This window comes from Bombina bombina, chromosome 2, assembly GCF_027579735.1.
Source record: "Bombina bombina isolate aBomBom1 chromosome 2, aBomBom1.pri, whole genome shotgun sequence".
In the NCBI taxonomy this organism is placed as follows: Eukaryota; Metazoa; Chordata; class Amphibia; order Anura; family Bombinatoridae; genus Bombina; species Bombina bombina.
This window is the reverse complement of record NC_069500.1, coordinates 804,782,794-804,810,604: the sequence shown is the minus strand read 5'-3', so window position 1 is coordinate 804,810,604 and position 27,811 is coordinate 804,782,794.

The window sequence follows — 27,811 nt, the reverse complement described above, 5'->3', positions numbered from 1 at the left end:
AAAAGAGCTGCTCTTCCTCTTTCCACACCTGGACTTTAATAATACTATTAATTAATACTATGAATAATAATCAAAACAGAAGGCACCTGATGTTCATATCAGTGGGTTAATTATTTCCCTTCCATAAAAGTTAACAGGGTACTCACATTGGGGCATATTTATCAAGCTCTGTATGGAGCTTGATGCCCCGTGTTTCTGGTGACCCTTCAGGCTCGCCAGAAACACAGGTAATGAAGCAGCGATCTAAAGACCGCTGCTCCATAACCTGTCCGCCTGCTCTGAGGAGGCGGACAGAACTCGCAAGAAATCAACCCGACCGAATACGATCGGCTTGATTGACACCCCCTGCTAGCGGCCGATTGGCTGAAAATCTGCAGGGGGCGGTATTGCACCAGCAGTTCACAAGAACTGCTGGTGCAATGATAAATGCCAACAGCGTATGCTGTCGGAACTTATCGATGTGCGGCGGACATGATCCGCAATATCGGATCATGTCCGCTCGCACGTTCATAATTAGGCCCCATTGTGTTGCCGCACATAAGTGTGCTGTAAAAGGCGTGCGGGAAATTTGCAGTGTACCAGCTCCCTGACCCTGGATCACTGGAGCACACAGGAAGGTGCAGGAAATATGATCCACCTGATATCTGATTGGGCAGTACATAGTTAAAAGTGTACTCCAGGTATGTAACAGTGTAAACGTTTCTAGGAAGATATAATACAGGTTAAGTATAAAGCAGACAATTTAAGATGAAATAACAGTGTGTGAGAATATATTAGAAGATATGGGATGTGACCATTTTAGAGTATATACGATATGAATATGTGTTTTTATATAAGATAACATTGGAAAAATCTACATGAGTGTGTTCAGAATGATATACAATACAATCGCCTAGAGTTTTGAGCGCTATAGGGAAATTAACGAATGCAACAAAAGTGCTGTTATATAATCCCCTATAGCGCTGCCATTACAAGTTTTAAAAAACCCGGCTTGTGCGGGCGATATGGGGTTTTTTAGCTCCATACCGCACCAAAAACAAGTGCTGTTTTGACGTCCTCGTGCACGCTTTTCCCATAGACATCAATGGGGAGAGCGGGTCAGAAAAAGTCTAAACCTCTGGCCTCCCACATCACTACCACTAAATAAATCTATTAACCCCTAAACCGCCAGCCCCCCACATCTCAACAACCTAAATTAAACTATTAACCCCTACACCTACCCCTAAACCTAACCCTAAACCTAACACCTCCTAACTTTAACATAATTAAAATAGGTCTAAATTAAATTTACAATTATTAACTAAATAATACCTATTTAAAACTAAATACATATTTACCTGTGAAATAAAACCAAAGCTAGCTACAATATAACTAATAGTAAAATTGTAGCTAGCTTAGGTTTTATTTTTATTTCACAGGTAAGTTTGTATTTATTTTAACTAGGTAGACTAGTTAGTAAATAGTTATGAACTATTTACTAACTACCTAGTTAATTACAAAAAATAAAAAAACTACCAATACAAAAAACAAAAAAACCTACCATTACAAAAAAACAACGTAATTATCCAAAAAAATAAAAATTATTCCTATTCTAATACCCTTTAACCCTTTGGCTGCTAAGCCATTTCCCACCTGGGTGCTAATATTTAATTTGAATTTTTTTTTTTTTTATAGACCCCCAAGACTGTTGGAAAGGTTAGGCTATTACCTTTCCAACAGTGGGTCTTGGGGGTCTGTAGCTGCTTAGATGCCTGAGATACAGGCTTCTAAGCAGCATGCCCCCTCCTCCTATACTTAACATTGTTAAGTATAAATAAAGTTGCGTGGTGAATTCATTACATAATTGCGTGTGACGTCACGTGAAGCCCCGGTGATGCCTGTCACTATTCAGGCACGATCGCCGGGGTAGAAGCAGTTAGGAGCCCCCAGATCTCCCTCAAGGTGGGAGAGTGCTCATGACGGCTCTGAGCCGTCATTAGCACCAGAGTGAGAAACTCTGTGACGGCTCAGAGCCGTCATTAGCACTCAAAGGGTTAAAAAAAAAACACCCCAAAATAAAAAACCTAATCTAGAATAAACTACCAAGGGCCCTTAAAAGGGCCTTTTCGGGGGGCCTTAAAAGGGCCTTTTGTAGGGCATTGCCCTAAGTTAAACAGCTCTTTTGCTACAAAAAACAAACACCCCCACAAAATAACAAACAAATTATCAAAAATAATAAAAATTATTCCTATTCTAATACCCATTAAAAAAAAAACACCCCAAAATAAAAAAAACTAATCTAGAATAAAATACCAATGGCCCTTAAAAGGACCTTTTGTAGGGCATTGCCCTAAATATATCAGCTCTATTTATGAAAAAAAAAAAAAATACAAATACCCACTAATATTACAAACCCCCACCACCCCAAGCCCACAAAATAAAAAAAATTATCTAAAAAACTTAAGCTACTCATTTTCCTGAAAAGGGCATTTGGATGGGCATTGCTCTTAAAAGGGCATTTAGCTCTTTTACATGCCCAAACCCTAATCTAAAAATAAAACCCACCCAAAAAAACCTTTAAAAAACCTAACACTAACCCTTGACGATCCACTTACAGTTTTTGAAGTCCCGCTTGAACGATCTTCATCCTGGCGGAGAAGTCCTCATCCAGGCAGCGAGAAGTCTTCATCCAGGCGGCGAAGTCCTCATCCAAGCAGTGAGAAGTCTTCATCCAGACGGCCTCTTCACTCCTCATCCAGGCAGCGACCGTATAATGAGGATGCTCCGTGCCGGATGTCTTCACGATGGACCTGCTCCGCGCCGCTGGGATCAAGATAGAAGATGCCGTCTGGATGAAGATTGAAGAGGCCGCCTGGATGAAGACTTCTCATCACTTGGATGAGGACTTTACCGCCGGGATGAAGATTAAAGAAGCTGCCTGGGTGAAGACTTCTCACCGCCTGGATGAGGACTTCTCCGCCGGGATGAAGATCGTTCAAGCGGGACTTCAAAAACTGTAAGTGGATCGTCTGGGGTTAGTGTTTTTTTAAGGTTTTTTTTGGGTGGGTTTTATTTTTAGATTAGGGTTTGGGCATGTAAAAGAGCTAAATGCCCTTTTAAGGGCAATGTCCATCCAAATGATCTTTTCAGGGCAATGGGTAGCTTAGGTTTGTTTAGATTTATGTTTTTAATTTTGGGGGATGGTTGGGTGGTGGGTTTTACTGTTGGGGGGGTCTTTGTATTTTCTTTACAGGTAAAAGAGCTGTTTAACTTAGGGCAATTCCCTACAAAAGGCCCTTTTAAGGGCCATTGGTAGTTTATTGTAGGCTAGGTTTTTTTTTATTTTGGGTGGGCTTTTTTATTTTGATAGGGCTATTAGATTAGGTGTAATTCTTTTTTATGTTTGATAATTCCGTTTGTTATTTTCCGTAATTTAGTGTTTGTTATTTTTTGTAATTTAGTTTTTGTTTTTTTTTGTAATTAGATACTTTGTAATTTTTAGAGTAGTGTTAGGATTTTTTTAATGTGTAGTTTAGTTTAATTTAATTGGTATTTAGTTTAACTTTAGTTTAATAGTTATATTCGTTTAATTGTTAGTTTAAACTTAGTTTTTTTTAATTTGACAGGTAAATTTAAATTGAATTTAAGCTAGGGAAATTGTAATTTTAATATAATGTCAAGAGGGCGTTAGGTTTAGGGGTTTCTAGTTTAAATTAGTTTATTGCGATGTGGGGGACTTTTGGTTTAGGGGTCAATAGGTTTATTATAGTGGCGGCAGTGTAGGGCTTAATAACTTTAGTATAGTGGGGGCGATGTGGGTGGATGGCAGATTAGGGGTTAATAATATTTAAATAGTGTTTGCAATTCGGGAGGGCAGCGGTTTAGGGGTTAATAACTTTAGAGGGGTTAATAACTTTAGAATAGTGGTGACGATGTCAGGGAGCGGTGGAATAGGGGTTAATACATTTTCTTAGTGGCGGCGATGTCGGGAGCGGCAGATTAGGGGTTAATAAATGTATTATAGTATTTGTGATGCGGGAGGGCCTCAGTTTAGGGGTTAATAGATCATTTATCGATGTTAGTGCACTTTGTAGCAGTTTAGTTATGAGTTTTATGTTACAGATTTGTAGCGTAACACGTAACTACTGACTTTAGATGGCGGTACGGATCTTGTCGTTGTAGAGTGTAACGCTTGCTTTTTAGCCAGAACGTAAAACTTGTAATACCGGCGCTATGGGAATCCCATTAAAAAACGTCATTTTTACGAGTGCAGTACTGACGTTGCGTTACAGGCTAAAAGGCTTGCGGTACACCTATACCGACAAGACTTGTAATGGCTGCGGTGCTGTTTTAACGCTGAAATGACCATATTTTCAGCATTAAAAGACGAACGCACAAACTTGTAATCTAGCTGAATGTCTTTTATTGGCAAGTTAAACAGGATTTTGGATCAACAATTCCTAATCCTAAATGGGAATCTTTGAGTGAAATGTGGGCGTGCATAAGCCATACTCAGTTGTCAAACATTGGCCTTTTCTTATATGCAGAGCATCTTATGTGAGCTCTTAAACATTTTCTATAAAATAGACAAAGTACATGTTGTGCAGTCTTCAAATATATGATGAAAAAGCTCCAAAAGAAATCTATAAGGATGGGGTTAATATATTAGGAGACTCTGCTCCATCTTAACTAGGGTTCCCAGGTGTCTAGTATTCAACTGGACAGTCCAGTATTTTTTGCAGGCTGTTGAGTAAAATCTTCATAAATATACTGGACACTTCAATGTCCAGTTTTTAAAGTCCCAGTGACTTAGCCATATGTAAAACTTAACAGAGTTCAAATACAGAGCAGAAAAATGTAGGGAGCAATCAAGGGGGTCAAATTCCTGTTTACATTTTTTACTGGCAGCTAAAGAGGTAAAATTATTGATTTATATGTTAGTGGCAGCCAAGGGGTAAAATGACTGCTTAGTTGGGAAAAATATACATGTAGGATCCAGAGTGGAGGCTAATGTAGAGCTTTTGGGGACACTGTGTAACCCCACCTACCATTGTGCCCAGGCACCAACAGATTGTTTAGTATTTTTGTGGAGGACAGCCAGCAACCCTAATCTTAACCCACATTTTAAAAAAAAGTAGTGTAAGAGTTTTAAGATGGAAGAGAGTCATGTTAATATGTCCCACACTTTGGTCCCCCAACAAAAGTTTCCACTGAAAAAACTGTGGAGGAAATTCATGACACAGGGATAGGTGACCAAAGGTTGAGTCCATAGGGGTGTAATATAGCACAGTACAGACAATTTTAGTAGATTACTCTGACTTCAAACCAGAAGAGACAGCAGATGGTTAGTTCACAAGAATGTTTCATAAAATTCAATGGAATCCTGACATGAATGAGTCATGTATATACCACTTTGATCCAGAAACAATAACATAATCCAAATCGTGGAACAATTGTGGCTCTCCCACTCCTTGGAAATTTAGCATCCAAGCAGTTTCTGGGAAGGCTTGAATGATTGACTCTCTGTAGCATGCAGAGACCGTAACAGGTGGCTACTACACCAAATTGATTGGAAAATTGATGTGACAAATTAAGTCAAAAGGGCTGAATTATCAAGCTCCGAATGAAGCTTGATGGAAGGCTCGCCGGAAACAGATGTTATGAAGCAGCGGTCTAAAGACAGCTGCTCCATAACTTGTCCGCCTCCTCTGAGGCTGCGGACAGAAATCAACCCAATCGAATACGATCGGGTTGATTGACACCCCCTGCTAGCGGACGATTGGCTGCTAATCTGCAGGGGGCGGTATTGCACAAGCAGTTCTGGTGAACTGCTTGTGCAATGATAAATGCTGACAGCGTATGCTGTCTGCATTTATCAATGTGCAGTGGACATGATACGCTACATTGTATCATGTCCGCCCGCACTTTGATAAATATACCCCAAAAAGTGCTTTTCCCCAAAAACAATGATCCCTTGAACCCCTTCATATTCACCAGACATTGTTCCCAGTGACTATTACCTGTTTCAACATTTCAAGGATCTTTTGCAAAATAACGGGTTTTGTGAGAAGGCGATGAAGTGATGGTGTCTCTTTATGAGTGGCTGGACAAAGAACAAACTTTTTTAGCATGCTTATTGTGCTGGTATTACAAGTGGTGAGATAAGTGTTACACTTGAGTGCAATCCAAAATGTACAATTTAGAATTTTTTGAGACCTTTATCATTTGCTATTATGCTAGCTAGTATACTAGTAAATATTTTAAGTTATATTTGCACTTAAAGGGATATGAAACCCAATTTTTTTCTTTCATGATTCAGATAGAGCAGGCAATTTTGAACAACTTTCTAATATTCTCCAATTATCAAATTTTCTTCATTCTCTTGGTATCTTTATTTGAAAAGCAGGAATGTATAAGATTAGGAGCCGGCCCAGTAGAGCAAAGAAAAATTGATAAAAGGAGTAAATTAGAAAGTTGCTTACAATTGCATGCTCTATCTGAATCATGAAAGAAAATATTTTGGTTTCATATCCCTTTAAATACATAAAAAAAAGGTTTATTAATAAAAAAAATAAAGTGTTTTTTGGCAGAATAAAAGGCATATGGGACTGTATATGACAAGGGGTGGGACCCTTAAAAAAATGCCCAGCACCATTATCCTCCTCCTACAAACTTTACAGTAGGCACTATACATCCATCAGAGTGCCAGATAGTGAAGTGTGATTAATCAGCTTTACATCCCTCCAGCGGCGACGTACTTTATATCACTCTAATTGCGACGTGCTATACATTACTCTAATGACAACGTACTTTACATCACTCTAATTGCGACGTGCTATACATTACTCTAATGACGACGTGCTTTACATCACTCCAGCGGCGACGTACTTTACATCACTCTAATGGCGACGTGCTATACATTACTCTAATGACGACGTGCTTTACATCCCTCCAGCGGCGACGTACTTTACATCACTCTAATTGCGACGTGCTATACATTACTCTAATGACGACGTGCTTTACATCCCTCCAGCAGCGACGTACTTTACATCACTCTAATGGTGATGTGCTATACATTACTCTAATGACGACGTGCTTTACATCCCTCCAGCGGCGACGTACTTTACATCACTCTAATAGCGACGTGCTATACATTACTCTAATGACGACGTGCTTTACATCACTCCAGTGGCGACGTGCTTTACATCACTCCAGTGGCGACTTACTTTACATCCCTCCAGCGCCGACGTGCTTTACATCACTCCAGCGGCGACGTACTTTACATCACTCTAATGGCGACGTGCTATACATCACTCTAATGACGACGTGCTTTACATCCCTCCAGCGGCGACGTACTTTACATCACTCTAATGGCGATGTGCTATACATTACTCTAATGACGACGTGCTTTACATCACTCCAGTGGCGACATGCTTTACATCACTCCAGTTGCAACATGCTTTACATCACTCCAGTGGCGACGTGCTTTACATTACTCCAGTGGCGACTTGCTCTACATCACTCCAGTGGTGACTTGCTTTACATCACTCCAGTGGCGACTTGCTTTACATCACTCCAGTGGCGATTTGCTTTACATCACTCAGGCGGCGACGTACTATACATCACTCTAATGGCGACGTGCTTTACATCACTCCAGTGGCGACGTGCTTTACATCACTCCAGTGGCGACGTGCTTTACATCACTCCAGTGGCGACTTGCTTTACATCACTCCAGTGGTGACTTGCTTTACATCACTCCAGCGGTGATTTGCTTTACATCACTCAGGCAGCGACGTACTATACATCACTCTAATGGCGACGTGCTTTACATCACTCCAGTGGCGACGTGCTTTACATCACTGCAGTGGCGACGTGCTTTACATTACTCCAGTGGCGACGTGCTTTACATCACTCCAGCAGTGACGTGCTTTACAGCACTCTAATGGTGACGTGCTATACATTACTCTAATGACGACGTGCTTTACATCCCTCCAGCGGCGACGTACTTTACATCACTCTAATGGTGACGTGCTTTACATTACTCTAATGACGACGTGCTTTACATCACTCCAGTGGCGACGCACTTTACATCACTCCAGTGGCGACGTACTTTACATCCCTCCAGCGCCGACGTGCTTTACATCACTCCAGCGGCGATGTACTTTAATGGCGACGTGCTATACATCACTCTAATGACGACGTGCTATACATTACTCTAATGACGACGTGCTTTACATCACTCCAGTGGCGACATGCTTTACATCACTCCAGTTGCAACATGCTTTACATCACTCCAGTGGCGACGTGCTTTACATCACTCCAGTGGCGACGTGCTTTACATCACTCCAGTGGCGACTTGCTTTACATCACTCCAGTGGCGACTTGCTTTACATCACTCCAGTGGCAACTTGCTTTACATCACTCCAGTGGTGATTTGCTTTACATCACTCAGGCGGCGACGTACTATACATCACTCTAATGGTGACGTGCTTTACATCACTCCAGTGGCAACGTGCTTTACATCACTCCAGTGGCAACGTGCTTTACATCACTCCAGTGGTGACTTGCTTTACATCACTCCAGTGGCGACTTGCTTTACATCACCCCAGTGGCGATTTGCTTTACATCACTCAGGCGGCGACGTACTATACATCACTCTAATGGCGACGTGCTGTACATCACTCCAGTGGCGACGTGCTTTACATCACTCAGGCGGCGACATACTATACATCACTCTAATGGCGACGTGCTTTACATCACTCCAGTGGCGACGTGCTTTACATCACTCCAGTGACGACTTGCTTTACATAACTCCAGTTGCAACGTGCTTTACATCACTCCAGTTGCAACGTGCTTTACATTACTCCAGTTGCAACGTGCTTTACATCACTCCAGTTGCAACGTGCTTTACATTACTCCAGTTGCAACGTGCTTTACATCACTCCAGTTGCAACGTGCTTTACATTACTCCAGTTGCAACGTGCTTTACATCACTCCAGTTGCAACGTGCTTTACATTACTCCAGTTGCAACGTGCTTTACATTACTCCAGTTGCAACGTGCTTTACATCACTCCAGTTGCAACGTGCTTTACATTACTCCAGTTGCAACGTGCTTTACATCACTCCAGTTGCAACGTGCTTTACATTACTCCAGTTGCAACTGGCGACTTGCTTTACATCACTCCAGTGGCGACTTGCTTTACATCACTCCAGTGGCAACTTGCTTTACATCACTCCAGTGGCGATTTGCTTTACATCACTCAGGCGGCGACGTACTATACATCACTCTAATGGTGACGTGCTTTACATCACTCCAGTGGCGACGTGCTTTACATCACTCCAGTGGCAACGTGCTTTACATCACTCCAGTGGTGACTTGCTTTACATCACTCCAGTGGCGACTTGCTTTACATCACTCCAGTGGCGATTTGCTTTACATCACTCAGGCGGTGACGTACTATACATCACTCTAATGGCGACGTGCTGTACATCACTCCAGTGGCGACGTGCTTTACATCACTCAGGCGGCGACATACTATACATCACTCTAATGGCGACGTGCTTTACATCACTCCAGTGGCGACGTGCTTTACATCACTCCAGTGACGACTTGCTTTACATAACTCCAGTTGCAACGTGCTTTACATCACTCCAGTTGCAACGTGCTTTACATTACTCCAGTTGCAACGTGCTTTACATCACTCCAGTTGCAACGTGCTTTACATTACTCCAGTTGCAACGTGCTTTACATCACTCCAGTTGCAACGTGCTTTACATTACTCCAGTTGCAACATGCTTTACATCACTCCAGTTGCAACGTGCTTTACATTACTCCAGTTGCAACGTGCTTTACATTACTCCAGTTGCAACGTGCTTTACATCACTCCAGTTGCAACGTGCTTTACATTACTCCAGTTGCAACGTGCTTTACATCACTCCAGTTGCAACGTGCTTTACATTACTCCAGTTGCAACGTGCTTTACATCACTCCAGTTGCAACGTGCTTTACATTACTCCAGTTGCAACGTGCTTTACATCACTCCAGTTACAACATGCTTTACATCACTCCAGTTGCAACGTGCTTTACATTACTCCAGTTGCAACGTGCTTTACATTACTCCAGTTGCAACGTGCTTTACATCACTCCAGTTGCAACGTGCTTTACATTACTCCAGTTGCAACATGCTTTACATTACTCCAGTGATGACTTGCTTTACATCACTCCAATGGCGACGTGCTTTACATCACTCCAGCAGTGACGTGCTTTACATCATTCTAATGGCGACGTGCTATACATCACTCTAATGGTGACGTGCTTTACATCACTCCAGTTGCAACGTGCTTTACATCACTCCAGTTGCAACATGCTTTACATCACTCCAGTTACAACATGCTTTACATCACTCCAGTGACGACTTGCTTTACATCACTCCAGTTGCAACGTGCTTTACATCACTTCAGTGGTGATGTGCTTTACATCCCTCCAGCGGTGACGTGCTTTACATCCCTCCAGCGCCGACGTGCTTTACATCACTCTAATGGCAACATGCTATACATCACTCCAGTTGCAACGTGCTTTACATCACTCCAGTTGCAATGTGCTTTACATCACTCCAGTTGCAACATCCTTTACATCACTCCAGTTGCAACGTGCTTTACATCACTCCAGTTGCAACGTACTTTACATCACTCCAGTTGCAACATGCTTTACATCACTCCAGTTGCAACGTGCTTTACATCACTTCAGTGGTGATGTGCTTTACATCCCTCCAGCGCCGACGTGCTTTACATCACTCGAATGGCGACGTGCTATACATCACTCCAGTTGCAACGTGCTTTACATCACTCCAGTTGCAATGTGCTTTACATCACTCCAGTTGCAACATGCTTTACATCACTCCAGTTGCAACGTGCTTTACATCACTTCAGTGGTGATGTGCTTTACATCACTCCAGCGGTGACGTGCTTTACATCCCTCTAGCGCCGACGTGCTTTACATCACTCTAATGGCGACGTGCTATACATCACTCCAGTTGCAACGTGCTTTACATCACTCCAGTTGCAATGTGCTTTACATCACTCCAGTTGCAACGTGCTTTACATCACTCCAGTGGTGACGTGCTTTACATCACTCTAATGGCAAAGTGCTTTACATCACTCTAATGGTGACGTGCTTTACATCACTCTAATGGCGACGTACTTTACATCACTCTAATGGCGACGTGCTTTACATCACTCTAATGGCGACGTGCTTTACATCACTCTAATGGCGACGTGCTTTACATCACTCCAGTGAAAGCTTGACATTGAGTATGTTAATGTGAAGTTTGTGTACAGCTGCTCAGCCTTTGAAACCCATTTCATGAAGCTCCTGATGCACAGTTCTTAGGCTGATGTTGTTTCCAGAAGCAGTTTGGAACTCTGTAGTGAGTGATGCAACAGATAATATACTTTTTGTAGGCACTAAATCTTGCAACATTCAGCAGCCCCACTCTGTGAGTTTGAGTGGTCTACCACACTGTGGACTATTGTTGCTTCTAGACCAGTTGACCAGGGCAGATCTAGTAGGGCAGAAATTTAACTAACTGACTTGTTACAAAGGTGTCACATTTAAAGTTTGTCTCTATGACCCATTGTACTGTCAATCAGCTAGATTACGAGTTTTGCGTTATGAGCTATGCAGTGCTAACGAGCAGTTTTCTCTCACTGCTCACTTACATGCAGCGCTGGTATTATGGGTTTTTACAAACCCGGTGTTAAAAGGCAAGAAGTGAGCATAGAACAAAATTTATCTCCTTACCGCACTCCAATACCAGCGCTGCTTAAGTCAGCGGTGAGCTGGTCGTACATGCTCGTGCACGATTTCCCCATAGGAATCAATGGGGAGAGCCAGCTGAGAAAAAATCTAACACCTGCAAAAAAGCAGCGTAAAACTCAGTAACACAGCCCCATTCATGCCTATGGGGAAATAAAAGTTATGTTTACACCTAACACCCTAACATGAACCCCGAGTCTAAACACCCCTAATCTTACACTTATTAACTCCTAATCTGCCGCCCCCGACATTGTCGCCACCTACATTATATTAATCTGCCACTCCGGACACCGCCGCCATGCACCTACATTATACTTATGAACCCCTAATCTGCTGCCCCTAACATCGCCGACACCTATAAGTGTGTCTTCATCCAGACGGCATCTTCATCCATCCGACGCGGAGTGGCTCCATCTTCAAGACATCCGGCGCGGAGCATCCTCTTTAAACTACAGCTTCTTACTGAATGACGGTTCCTTTAAGTGACGTCATCCAAGATGGCGTCCCTTAGATTCCGATTGGCTGATAGAATTCTATCAGCCAATCGGAATTAAGGTAGAAAAAATCCTATTGGCTGATGCAATCAGCCAATAGGATTGAGCTCGCATTCTATTGGCTGATTGGAACAGCCAATAGAATGCAAGCTCAATCCTATTGGCTGATTGGATCAGCCAATAGGATTGAACTTCAATCTTATTGGTGGATTGCATCAGCCAAAAGGATTTTTTCTACCTTAATTCCGATTGGCTGATAGAATTCTATCAGCCAATCGGAATCTAAGGGACGCCATCTTGGATGACGTCACTTAAAGGAACCGTCATTCAGTAAGAAGCCGTCGTTTGAAGAGGATGCTCCGCGCCGGATGTATTGAAGATGGAGCCGCTCAGCGTCGGAAAGATGGATGAAGATAGAAGATGCCGTCTGGATGAAGACTTCTGCCCATCTGGAGGACCACTTCGCCCGGCTTGGATGAAGACTTCTCCCGGCTTCGTTGAGGACTTCGGCCAGGTTGGATGAAGACTTCTGCCGCTTCCTTGAGGATGGATGTCGGATCTTCAGAACAGTAAGTCGATCTTCAGGGGGTTAGTGTTAGGTTTTTTAACGGTGTATTGGGTGGGTTATATTTTTTAGATTAGGGTTTGGGCCGGAAAAGAGCTAAATGCCCTTTTAAGGGCAATGCTAATCCAAATGCCCTTTTCAGGGCAATGGGGAGCTTAGGTTTTTTTAGTTATTATTTTATTTGGGGGGTTGGTTGTGTGGTTGGTGGGTTTTACTGTTGGGGGGGTTGTTTGTATATTTTTTTACAGGTAAAAGAGCTGATTACTTTGGGGCAATGCCCTGCAAAAGGCCCTTTTAAGGGCTATTGATAGTTTAGTTTAGGCTAGGGTTTTTTTATTTTGGGGGGCTTTTTTATTTTGATAGGGCTATTAGATTAGGTGTAATTAGTTTAAATATCTTGTAATTTGTTTATTATTTTCTGTAATTTTGTGTTTGTTTCTTTTTGTACTTTAGCTCATTTTAATTTAATTTAGGTAATTGTATTTAATTTAGTTAATTTATTTAATTATAGTGTAGTGTTAGGTGTTATTGTAACTTAGGTTAGGTTATTGTTTTACAGGTACTTTTGTATTTATTTTAGCTAAGTAGTTATTAAATAGTTAATAACTATTTAATAACTATTGTACCTAGTTAAAATAAATACAAACTTGCCTGTAAAATAAAAATAAACCCTAAGCTAGCTACAATGTAACTATTAGTTATATTGTAGCTAGTTTAGGGTTTATTTTATAGTTAAGTATTTAGTTTTAAATAGGAATTATTTAGTTAATGATAGTAATTTTATTTAGATTTATTTAAATTATATTTAAGTTAGGGGGTGTTAGGGTTAGGGTTAGACTTAGGTTTAGGGGTTAATACATTTAGTATAGTTGCGGCGACATTGGGGGCGTCAGATTAGGGGTTAATAAATGTAGGTAGGTGGCGGCGACATTGAGGGCGGCAGATTAGGGGTTAATAAATATAATGTAGGTGTCTGCGATGTTGGGGGTGGCAGAATAGGGGTTAATAAATTAAGGTAGGTGGCAGCGACATTGGGGGCAGTAGATTAGGGGTTAATAAATATAATGTAGGTGTCAGCGATGTTGGGGGCAGCAGATTAAGGGGTTCATAAGTATAATGTAGGTGGTGGCGGTGTCCGGAGTGGCAGATTAGGGGTTAAACATTTTATTTTAGTGTTTGCGATGTGGGAGGGCCTCAGTTTAGGGGATAATAGGTAGTTTATGGGTGTTAGTGTACTTTTTAGCACTTTAGTTATGGGTTTTATGTTACGGCATTGTACCATAAAACTCATAACTACTGACTTTAAAATGCGTTAGGACTCTTGACGGGGTAGGGTGTACCGCTCACTTTTTGGCCTCCCAGGACAGACTTGTAATACCGGCGCTATGGAAGTCCCATAGAAAAAAGACTTTACAAAGTTTACGTAAGTCGTTTTGCGGTAAGGCCAAAAAAGTGTGCGGTGACCCTAAACCTAAATGTCGCCTCCACCTACCTACACTTATTAACCCCTAATCTGCCGCCCCCAATGTCGCCGTCACTATAATAAACATATTAACCCCTAAACCGCCGCTCTCCCGCCTCACAAACATTAGTTAAATATTATTAACCCCTAATCTGCCGGCCCTAACATGGCCGCCACCTACCTACATTTATTAACCCCCCTAATCTGCCGCCCCCAACGTCGCCGCCACTATATTAAAGTTATTAACCCCTAAACCTAAGTCTAACCCTCTACCTAACACCCCCTAACTTAAATATAATTAAAAGAAATCGAAATAAATATTCCTATCATTAACTAAATTTTTCCTATTTAAAACTAAATACTTACCTGTAAAATAAACCTTATTTTCTGTAATTTAGTGTTTGTTTGTTTTTGTACTTTAGCTAATTTTATTTAATTGTATTCAATTTAGGGAATTAATTTAATTATAGTGTAGTGTTAGGTGTTAGTGTAACTTAGATTAGGTTTTATTTTACAGGTAAATTTGTCTTCATTTTAACTAGGTAGTTATTAAATAGTTAATAACTATTTAATAACTATTCTACCTAGTTAAAATAAATACAAACTTGCCTGTAAAATAAAAATAAACCCTAAGCTAGATACAATATAACTAATAGTTACATTGTATCTAGCTTAGGGTTTATTTTTATTTTACAGGCAAGTTTGTATTTATTTTAACTAGGTAGAATAGTTACTAAATAGTTATTAACTATTTACTAGCTACCTAGCTAAAATAAATACAAAAGTACCTGTAAAATAAAACCTAACCTAAGTTACAATTACACCTAACACTACACTATAATTAAATTAATTGCCTAAATTAAATACAATTAAGTACAATTAAATAAAATTAGCTAAAGTACAAAAACAAACAAACACTAAATTACAGAAAATAATAAACAAATTACAAGATTTTTAAACTAATTACACCTAATCTAATCCCCCTAACAAAATAAAAAAGGCCCCCCAAAATAAAAAAAAGCCCTACCCTACACTAAATTACAAATAGTACTTAAAAGGGCCTTTTGTGGGGCATTGCCCCAAAGTAATCAGCTCTTTTACCTGCAAATAAAATTACAAATCCCCCCCAACATTAAAACCCACCATCCACACAACCAACCCTACTCTAAAACCCACCCAATACCACCTTAAAAAAAACCTAACACTAACCCCTTGAAGATCACCTTACAGGGAGAAGTCTTCATCCAACCGGGCCGAAGTCCTCAACGAAGCTGGGAGAAGTCTTCATCCAAGCCGGGCGAAGTGGTCCTCCAGATGGGCAGAAGTCTTCATCCAGATGGCATCTTCTATCTTCATCCATCTGGCGCGGAGCGGGTCCATCTTCAAGACATCCGACGCGGAGCATCCTCTTCCTTCCGACGGCTAACACTGAATGAGGGTTCCTTTAAATGACGTCATCCAAGATGGCGTCCCTTCAATTCCGATTGGCTGATAGAATTCTATCAGCCAATCGGAATTAAGGTAAAAAAAATCCTATTGGCTGATGCAATCAGCCAATAGGATTGAAGTTCAATACTATTGGCTGATCCAATCAGCCAGTAGGATTGAGCTGGCATTCTATTGGCTAATTGGAACAGGGACGCCATCAGGGAATTGAAGGGATGCCATCTTGGATGATGTCATTTAAAGGAACCTTCATTCAGTGTTAGCCGTCGGAAGGAAGAGGATGCTCTGCTTCGGATGTCTTGAAGATGCACCTGCTCCGCGCCGGATGGATGAAGATAGAAGATGCCGTCTGCATAAAGATTTCTGTTCATCTGGAGAACCACTTCGCCCGGCTTGGATGAAGACTTCTCCCGGCTTCATTGAGGACTTCGGCCCTTTTGGATGAAGACTTCTCCCGGTAAGGTGATCTTCAAGGGGTTAGTGGTTTTTTAGGTTTTTTTTTTAAGGGGGTATTGGGTGGGTTTTAGAGTAGGATTGGTTGTGTGGGTGGTGGGTTTTAATGTTGGAGGGGATTTGTAATTTTTTTTTACAGGTAAAAGAGCTGATTACTTTGGGGAAATGGCCCGCAAAAGGCCCTTTTATGGGCTATTTGTAATTTAGTGTAGGGTAGGGTTTTTTTTATTTTGGGAGGGCTTTTTTATTTTGTTAGGGGGGTTAGATTAGGTGTAATTAGTTTAAAAATCTTGTAATTTGATTATTATTTTCTGTAATTTAGTGTTTGTTTGTTTTTGTACTTTAGCTAATTTTATTTAATTGTATTCAATTTAGGGAATTAATTTAATTATAGTGTAGTGTTAGGTGTTAGTGTAACTTAGGTTAGGTTTTATTTTACAGGTAAATTTGTCTTCATTTTAACTAGGTAGTTATTAAATAGTTAATAACTATTTAATAACTATTCTACCTAGTTAAAATAAATACAAACTTGCCTGTAAAATAAAAATAAACCCTTAGCTAGATACAATGTAACTATTAGTAATATTGTAGCTAGCTTAGGGTTTATTTTATAGGTAAGTATTTAGTTATAAATAGGAATAATTTAGTTAATGATAGTAATTTTTATTTAGATTTCTTTTAATTATATTTCAGTTAGGGGGTGTTAAGGTTAGGGTTAGGCTTAGATTTAGGGGTTAATAACTTTAGTATAGTGGCAGCGACGTTGGGGGCGGAAGATTAGGGGTTAATAAATGTAGGTAGGTGTCGGCGATGTTAGGGATGGCAGATTAGGGGTTAATAATATTTAACTAGTGTTTGCGAGGCGGGAGTGCGGCATTTTAGGGGTAAATATGTTATTATAGTGGCAGCGATGTCCAGTTCGGCAGATTAGGGGTTAAAAATGTTATTTAAGTGTTTGCGATGTGGGGGGGGCCTCGGTTTAGGGGTTAATAGGTAGTTTATGGGTGTTAGTGTACTTTTTATCACTTTAGTTAAGAGTTTTATTTTACGGCGTTAGCCCATAAAACTCTTAACTACTGATTTTTAAATGCGGTACCAGTCTTGACAGGAGAGGGTTTACCGCTCACTTTTGGTCAGACTCGTAATACCGGCGCTATGCAAGTCCCATTGAAAAAAGAGGATACACAATTTACGTAAGTGGATTTGCGGTATTGCCAAGTCTGGCCAAAAAAGTGAGCGGTACACCTGTACCTGCAAGACTCGTAATACCAGCGGGCGTTAAAAAGCAGCATTAGGACCTCTTAACGCTGCTTTTTAAGCCTAACGCAAAACTCGTAATCTAGCCGTTGGTATCTTTTGTTGTAAAGCAGGAATGTAAGCTCAGGAGTGTGCATCTGAGTGGAGCACTATATGGCAGCAGTTTTGCAAGAAAGTTATCTATATGTAAGAGCACTAGATGGCAGCACTATTTCCTGCCATTTAATGCTCCACACACCTACCAAGGTATCTCTTCCTAAAAAAGAATACCATGGGAACTACGCACATTTGATAATAGAAGTTGGTTAGAAACTGTTCTCTGTCTGTATCACAAAAGAACATTTTTGGGTTTCATATCCCTTTAATAAAGGTCAATTGTATTTTAATGAACAGGTAAAATACTTTATGGACTTTATTGGGATCATTTATCAAGTAGAGAATCTGTCTGCCTGCAACTGCCACTTGCAAAGCAGCATTGCTTGGCGAACACAAGAATTCTTTTGTGCAATCCAGCTCCCTGTTCTTGTGCAGCCAATGGTGCAAAAGCAGGGCCTTTCAATCACAGAGAACTCGCTCTTTGCCACCTTTGAGTTGGTGGAGAGGATAAGAATCAAATTTGCAGTGCCAGAAAGATGCAAATGCAGCTTGTTACATTTTCCCGTTATGTTTATGAAACACGCTGCCATCTTGTGGTAAAACCAATGTATGATATGTTTGAAATGCCAATGGATGAGAACAGCATTTTTTCCATCTAAAAGATTATTGACTAAAGCAATAATGAAGCACAACCAAAATCCTATTCAAAGGTCCCAAAATAAAAATGTATATAGTGTAAAAAATAAAAGCAATGGTGCAATATAGTAAATAGAACAATATGGGCAAGTGGAACGCAAAAATATTAGCCCTGTTGTACTTTATCATCAATACCGTTTCTAATTTTGTGCTCATATTAAAACCCCAAAGTAATTTCTTATTACTTGAGAAATAGTCTGGTGCTTACTAGCATCTGCATGTTGTATAGCACAAACTAAATCCCCACATAATATACTTACAGTGAGGGAAAACATTATTTGATTCCCAGCTGATTTTGTACGTTTGCCCACTGACAAATAAATTATCAGTCTATAATTTTAATGGTAGATTTATTTGAACAGTGAGAGACATAATAAAAAAGTATAACATAATCCAGAAAGAAACGCATTTAAAAAAAGTTATAAATTGATTTGCATTTTAATGAGTGAAATAATTATTTGACCCCATTGCAAAACATGACTTAGTACTTGGTGGCAAAACCCTTATTGGCAATCACAGAGGTCAGACGTTTCATGTAGTTGGCCACCAGGTTTGCACACATCTCAGGAGGGATTTTGTCCCACTCCTCTTTGCAGATCCTCTCCAAGTCATTAAGGTTTTGAGGCTAACGTTTTGGCAACTCGAACCTTCAACTCCCTCCACAGATTTTCTATGGGATTAAGGTCTGGAGACTGGCAAGGCCACTTCAGGACCTTAATGTGCTTCTTCTTGAACCACTCCTTTGTTGCCTTCGCCATGTGTTTTGGGTCATTGTCATGCTGGAATACCCATCCATGACCCATTTTCAATGACCTGGCTAAGGGAGGAAGTTTTTCACCCAAGATTTGACTGTACAGGGCCCCGTCCATCGTCCCTTTGATGCAGTGAAGTTGTCCTGTCCCCTTAAAGAGAAACACAAAGCCAAAGCATAATGTTTCCACCTTCATGTTTGACAGTGGGGATAGTGTTATTGGGGTTATAGGCAGCATTCCTCCTCCTTCAAACATGGAAAGTTGAGTTGATGCCAAAGAGCTTGATTTTGGTCTCATCTGACCACAACACTTTCACCCAGTTCTCCTCTGAATCATTAAGATGTTCATTGGCAAGCTTCAGACAGGCCTGTACATGTGCTTTCTTGAGCAGGGGGAAGTTGCAGGCTCTGCAGGATTTCAGCCATTCACGGTGTAGTGTGTTACCAAATGTTTTCTTGGTGACTATGGTCCTCCCATGTAGTTCTGGGCTGATACCTCACCCAGAATCGCACCAACTGTTGTCACCTTCTCACCAAGCTGTTTGGCTATTCCAACCTTGTGTAGGTCTACAATCTTGTCCCTGACGTCCTGGGACAGCTCTTTTGTCTTTTCCATGGTAGAGAGTTTGGAATCTGACTGACTGATTGCTTCTGTGGACAGGTGTCTTTTATACAGGTAACAAGTTGAGATTAGTAGCACTCTCTTTAAGAGAGTGCTCCTAATCTCAGCTTGTTAACCTGTATAAAAGACACCTGGGAGCCAGAAATCTTGATAATTGATAGGGAATCAAATACTTATTTCACAAATTAAAATGCAAATCAATTTATAACTTTTCTGAAATGCGTTTTTCTGGATTTTGTTGTTGTTATTATGTCTCTCACTGTTCAAATAAGCCTACCATTAAAATTATAGACTGATCAAAATCAGCAGGGGATCAAATATTTTGTTCCCTCACTGTATATAGGGATGCACAGTAAAAGTCATGTTGGATATCACTTGAGTGCTAAGCCAATAGTGTGCAAGTAGTGGAGTTCTTTATGCAGTTGCGCACGCATCCTCAAAGGAATGTTGAATGCGCACACAGCCACCTCAGCGAGAGACAGCTTCAGGAGCTCTAGCTCTCAGCTGTAACATAACAGCTGAGAGCTGGAGCTCCTGAAGCTTCAGGCATCTGCCGCATATGGAGCCGGAGTGTGATCGGTGCTCCGCCACCATATGAGGCCAGATGCCTGATCGTTACAGACGGTGACACTCTGTGTGTCACCATCTGTAACGATCTTCTACTGGTGTGGGAGGTGTGGGCAAACTGACCTGGCACCTGATCTGTTAAGGGGGCGTGGACAACTGGGCGTGAATGGGGGCATGGACAATCGGGCGTGAAGGGGACGGGGCCGGCCGGGCGTGACGGGGCAGTGGGGGCAAAGCCAGGCGTGATGGAGGCGGAGCCATGGCATGACGGTGCTGGGCATGAGCAGCCGTGGCTGTCTGCATGAGAGCGCACAAGAGGGGTGAGAGAGAGCAAAAGAGGGGGGAGATAGAGAAGGGTGGGAGAGAGCAAAAAAGAGGGGGGAGAGAGAGCAAAAGAGAGGGGTGAGAGAGAGCAAAAGAGAGGGGTGAGAGAGAGCAAAAGAGAGGGGGAGAGAGAGCAAAAGATGGGGAGAGAGAGAGAGCAAAAGAGGGTGGAGAGAGAGCAAAAGAGAGGGGGAGACAGAGAGAGCAAACGAGAGAGGGGAGAGAGAGAGCAAAAGAGAGGGGAGAGAGAGAGAGCAAAAGAGAGGGGGAGAGAGAGAGCAAAAGAGAGGGGAGAGAGAGCAAAAGAGAGGGAAGAGAGAGCAAAAGAGAGGGAGGGGAGAGAGAGCAAAAGAGAGGGGTAGAGATAGAGCAAAAGAGAGGGGGAGAGAGAGAGAGAGCAAAAGAGAGGGGGAGAGAGAGCAAAAGAGAGGGGGGAGAGAGAGCAAAAAAGAGGGGGGAGAGAGAGCAAAAGCGAGGGGGGGGGGGAGAGAGAGAGCAAAAGAGAGGGGGGAGAGAGAGCAAAAGAGAGGGGGGAGAGAGAGTGCAAAAGAGAGGGGGAGAGAGCACAAAAGAGGGGAGAGAGAGTGAAAAAGAGAGAGGGAGAGAGCGCAAAACCGAGGGGGAGAGAGAGCACGCAAAAGAGAGGGGGAGAGAGAGAGTGCAAAAGAGAGGGGGAGAGAGAGAGTGCAAAAGAGAGGGGGAAAGAGAGGGGGAGAGAGAGCACAAAAGAGAGGGGGAGAGAGAGAGCGCAAAAGAGAGAGGGAGAGAGAGAGAGCACAAAAGAGGGGGGGGGAGAGAGAGAGAGTGCAAAAGAGAGGGGGAGAGAGAGTGCAAAAGAGAGGGGGGAAAGAGAAAGAGCGCAAAAGAGAGGGGGGAGAGAGAGTGCAAAAGAGAGGGGGAGAGAGAGAGAGCACAAAAGAGAGGGGGGAGAGAGAGTGTGCAAAAGAGAGGGTGAGAGATAGGAGCGTAAAAGAGAGGGGGTAGAGAGAGAGCAAAAGAGAGGGGGGAGAGAGAGCAAAAGAGACGGTGAGAGAGAGTAAAAGAGAGGGTGTGAGAGAGAGAGCACAAAAAAGAGGGGGAAGAGAGAGAGCAAAAGAGAGGGGAGAGAGTGCAAAATAGTGATGGAGAAAGAGAGCAAAATAGAGGGGGAGAGAGAGAGCAAAAGTGAGGGGGGAGAGAAAGCAAAAGAGAAGGGGGAGAGAGAGCAAAAGACAGGGGGGAGAGAGAGAGAGAGCAAATGAGAGGGTGAGAGAGAGAGGGGGGAGAGAGAGCAATAGAGAGGGGTGAGAGCGCAAAAGAGAAGGAGAAAGAGAGCAAAAGAGAGGGGGAAAAAGAAAAATCCAGATTGCAGAGATCATTAATTGCGATTAAATATATTTTCTTTAATAACCATAAAGTAAAATTATTCATCCTGTACAAAATCATAAAATATTACTGCAGTCCAGGCATTATGACAAGGGATGTAAAAAAAATACCTTATTCTTTATTTTTTTTCTCTAGGTTTTTTTTTTTTTTTATTCAGGAAATTAGCATCTCATATATTTAAGTATTTGATGATTCATTTTTCAATGAAATAAAGATTGTTTGCCTAAACTTTTTTTTTTTTTTTTAGGGCTGGTCACTTATGGTGGGATTGGCCAGGGAAAACATTATATTTATTAGAAAATAGTTTGATAATGGACCGTCATTGCTAAAAGCTTGCAAACCACATTTTTGGTGAATTCCTGGCACATTTAGCTTCTGGGCATGTGCTGATCAAAGAGTGCAAGTTGAGACATAGGGCACAAGTAATTCATTTAAATGGCTTGGACCCTGGTCATGCAGAGCTTTATAGGATAGCAGGCCTAGTATGCACCATTTTATTGGCAGCCTGTGCAGGGAGAGTAGGATGGTTTTACCTCTTTGGACTTATCGCTCATATTATGAGTTGAGCTTGAGCACAATCGCAATTTATGTTAGAATGATTACCACGACTTCAGAGCTCTGGTTAACTGTTTCACAAAATTATAAAGCGTCACAAAATACATCTGAAAAACATTACAAATTACAGTTACACTCATATTAATACTATCAAATAAAAAATATTAAGAAAAAATATTGCACACAAAAGTTATAAAGGCTCAAAGATATTAGGTCTCAGGTATTAGAAAAAGAAAAGCAGGCCAATGGCCTTAACATATACATATATATATATAAAACGTATTTCCAAAAAGCAGGCACTCACTGGACTTTACTTTAAAACATATATATTTATTATCAAATCCTTAAAAGACAAACGTTTCGGCACTACATTGTGCCTTTGTCAATGTCATAGCAAAACAAACATACAAACAGAGTGCAGCTCCACACCCCAAAATCAATATTTACATGTTAAAAACAATACCCCTTAAATACTACCTTAATTACCTGATGAAACCCCGCCAAACAACTCAACACGCCACTCCAAATCCACATGGTCCTGACGTCACGCTGACACGCTAGTCGTGCCTAGCATGATGACGCATAGCACGGCATTGCCATAGCAACGTCATAGGCGTCTCATCGGCGTTTATGTCGGGTGATAGAAGAACTTCCTGATCAGCTGTGCGCATGCTCTTCACTTTACGCTATAGGCTGGCAAAGCCATTGCCCTTGATGATAGTGGTATACAAACCACATATAGAGCATAGCAGCAAGCTATCAGGATGTTACATAAGTATGGCCAAAGGGGAATTAAACCGCTAATAGCACCAAAGACTCAGAGTGTTCACTCTTAATGCGCTATGGCTTAAAGTGCATAACAAACGCACACTTCGCAAGTAGCAACTATCAGCTGGCTCAGTCTCCCTATTGCATTAAACCACCTCATCTAGGCTTAAAAACCATATAAAGTTATTGGTACCACACTGCAAACTCATAATAATAAACAAAGCAGTGTTTGGTAAGTACATAGTTAAATTGCACAGTACTTGAGCTTCTGCCACCAAAAAATCTAAAGGCATAAATCACTTAATCTTAAACCAACACATAAATACTCTCAGTATTGTGGATAGTAGTGGGGGTGATTCCTCAGGGACTGAAACAACTCAGGATAGTATAGGATTAAATGAGAACACACAACAATCACAAACTTTTTTAGGGGTGAACACAAGATCTACTACAAAACCCCCGATACAGAAGGTGCCCAAAAAAAGTCAAAGAGACGTAAGACACGGAGAGGAGGCTATAAACGTAAACCAGAAACAAGTAAAGAAGAAGCCAACATAGTATTTAATTTGAGTAGTAGACCACTTAGTGAAGCTGAAATAACTTTACTTAATTGTGGCCTATCATTTATACCGACCCCCCAGGTAGACACGTTTGAGAGATTAGTGGATATTCATAGATTCCAGCGTCAATTGAAATTGAGAGACCACTTCAGGGAGCAGGCTTATACACCTGAACCATTTAAAAAGAAATCCACTTTTGAACCACCAAATACTAATTCTTCCATCAGAAGCTACACTAGAATACTTACACAGAATATCAGTGAAGAATTACACACAACATCTTATCCTAATCTTAATACGCTTGAAAGAAAAGCACTTAAGGAGTTAAGTAGCGATAGATCAGTCATTGTCCGCCCTGCTGATAAGGGTGGGTCTATCGTAGTATTAGATTACACTGATTATAGACAAGAGGCTTTGCGTCAACTAGCTGACCCCAACACATATGTGAAATTAAGAGGTAATCCCACTCACATATATAAGGCAGCTATTGATACTTTCTTCTTCTTACAATGTAGCTTGGAGGCAGGTTTCATCAATGAAAAGAAACTCAATTTCTTGCTAACTGAACACCCAAAAGTCCCTGTACTGTATCTCCTACCGAAGGTTCATAAATACCCTTGTGGACCCCCCGGGCAGACCGATAGTTTCTGCCCGGGGTTCAGTCCTTACTAACCTCGCCATCTATATTGATTCATTCTTACACGATGTTGTTAAAAACACAGGGGCATATCTGCAAGATTCACCCAGTCTGCTTAGGATCCTGGCAGGCTTCAATGACCTACAACAGGATGACATTTTGGTCACCATGGACGTTGACAGCCTTTACACTGTGATCCCCCATGTGGAGGGGGTTGAGGCTGTCAGGTCCATGGTGACTAATAATGATCATTACATAGGTCCGCCGATTGTATTCATTTGTGAGTTATTAACCATCTGTTTGGAGAAAAACTATTTTAGGTTTGAGGATTGTTATTACCTGCAGGTAGCGGGTACAGCCATGGGGTCAAATGTGGCAAACATCTATATGGCATGGTACGAGAAAGAACTTATGAAACCGTTTGAACACCCTCAAGTGACATTTTACACCCGTTACATCGATGATGTGTTCCTTATATGGAGAGGTGGTGAATTGTCATTGCGTGAGTGGGTGTCACATTTGAATCTCATGGCCAGCCCAATCAGATTTAAATTGGAGTTTAGTTCTGACAGCGTGAATTTTTTGGACCTCAATGTGTTTAAGGTGAATGACAGTGGCAATTGGCGGTTTGGTACTAAATTGTACACCAAGCCCACAGACCGCAATTCATTGCTACATGCCAGTAGCTTTCACCCTAAACATAAGAAAAAGGGTATTCTCACCTCCCAGCTCACCAGGGCACTGAAGAATAACAGCGAGACACCCCTACAGAAGATACAAGTGCAAGAGATGGGCAAAAAATTGAATAAGAGGGGCTACCCTATGAAGGATATTAGTGACATTCAAGAGCAACTATTGAGGCCAGACACAGGATATGTTACTAAATCACGCTCTAAGGATACAAAGGAACAACTTAATCTAATCACCACATTCACACCTGGTTGTGAACGAATATCGAATGCTGCACGCCATCACTGGCCGGTGGTTGGCACGGACCCCACCTTACCATTCCAGAAGTTGGCACCTCCAAGGGTGGTCTACCGAAGGGCAAGGAACTTGAGGGATATTCTCATCAAATCTGACCCTGTGGAACACTACAGAAAGGAGACATGGCTTAAGTCGGCAAAGAAGGGGTGCTTTCCCTGTGGAAGTTGCACTACATGTAATAGTATGTGCAAAGGAGATTCATTTCAACATCCCCATATGAATCAGCGGTTTAAAATAAATTATCGCTTAAGTTGCACCAGTACCTTTGTGATTTACATGCTCATTTGTCCGTGTTCTCTTGTCTACATAGGTAAAATGATCACTTCCTTCCGTGATAGGATGGCCAATCATCGCCATGCCATTCGGGAGGCTCTAAAGAGTGGTGAGTCGGATAAACCGGTGCCACGCCATTGTGCACACTTTAAACATCCTGTGTCTAGCATTAGATCTATGCTCATTGATCACATCCCCCCCAATCCTAGGGGTGGAGACAGGGGAAAAAAGCTACTCCAACGTGAAAGCAGATGGATTTATAAAATGGGAACTTTGGTGCCGAAGGGACTTAACACCACATTGGACTTTAGCCCCTTTTATTAGAAATGATCCACTGCTGAGGAATTGAAGATTGTTCTAGGGGTCTGCTGTTATTTTTATCTACCATACTCTTTTTTGGCTTGAAGCATATAGGGGGTGGTATATGTGTTGGTTTAAGATTAAGTGATTTATGCCTTTAGATTTTTTGGTGGCATAAGCTCAAGTACTGGGCAATTTAACTATGTACTTACCAAATGCTGCTTTGTTTATTATTATGAGATTGCAGTGTGGTACCAATAACTTTATATGGTTTTTAAGCCTAGATGAGGTGGTTTAATGCAATAGGGAGACTGAGCCAGCTGATAGTTGCTACTTGCGAAGTGTGCGTTTGTTATGCACTTTAAGCAATAGCGCATTAAGAGTGAACACTCTGAGTCTTTGGTGCTATTAGCGGTTTAATTCCCCTTTGGCCATACTTATGTAACATCCTGATAGCTTGCTGTTATGCTCTATATGTGGTTTGTATCAGTGATGTGCGGTGACTTCAGAGGCTGGTGAGGCAGTGGCTAGCAATCGGATACACCTTAATTCTTTAGATATCCTTTGTTGAAGAAATAGCAATGCACATGGGCGAGCCAATCGCATGAGGTATCTATATGCAGCCACCAATCAGTATCTACTGAGCATATTTAGATATGATTTTCAACAAAGGATATCAGATTGTCTTCATTCTTTTGATATCCTTTGTTGAAAAGCATATCTAAATATGCTCAGTAGATACTGATTGGTGGCTGCATATAGATACCTCATGCGATTGGCTCGCCCAATCGCATATCTAAATAGGCTTAGTAGCTACTGAGCATATTTAGATATGCTTTTCCACAAAGGATATCAAAAGAATGAAGAAAATCAGATATCCTTTGTTGAAAATCATATCTAAATATGCCCAGTAGCTATGAGCATATTTAGATATGCTTTTCAACAAATGATATCAAAAGAATGAAGAAACTCAGATCTAAATATGCTCATTAGCTACTGAGCGTATTTAGATATGCTTTGCAACAAAGGATATCAAAAGAATGAAGAAAATCAGATATCCTTTGTTGGAAAAAATATCTAAATATGCTCAGTAGCTAATGAGCATATTTAGATCTGATTTTCAACAAACATACCATAGCATAGCAACTTGCAAGTTTTGCTTAATAAATGTATTTTGTGTATGACCTGGTCAGTGTTGTAAGTTACATTTATTAAGCAAATAAGCATAAAATCACAAAATGGCAGCTCATTAAAATATATTTATAATTTAAATATATTTAGTAAGTTACAATACTGACCTTGTCAAACACAAAATACATTTATTAAGCAAATAAGCACTAAATCACAAGATGGCTGCTCATTAAAATATATTTATTAAGCTGCCAGAGAAGTAGAGAACATCAACATACCATAGCAACTTGCAAGTTTTGCTTAATAAATGTATTTTGTGTATGACTTGGTCAGTGTTGTAAGTACTTACAACACTGACCGGGTCATACACAAAATACATTTACTAACGGCTAGATTTAGAGTTCGGCGGTAGATGGGCTGTTAACGCCACGCGTGTTTTATGTCTAACGCACGGCATTGTTTGACTCCGGTATTTAGAGTTAATATAAGACCATCTAACGATGCTCCTAACGCGTGTATGTCACACGCGTAATCCTGCCCGCGTTAGACAGTCTCCCATAGAGATCAATGGGAAAGGCAAAAAATAGCTTTTTTCACCTAACACTCGATCTCGCGAGAAATACGCACAGCTCGGTCATATGACGCATACCACATCATGCACAACAATAACACGCCGCAAATGTCACAACATCAATCAATCAATAAAG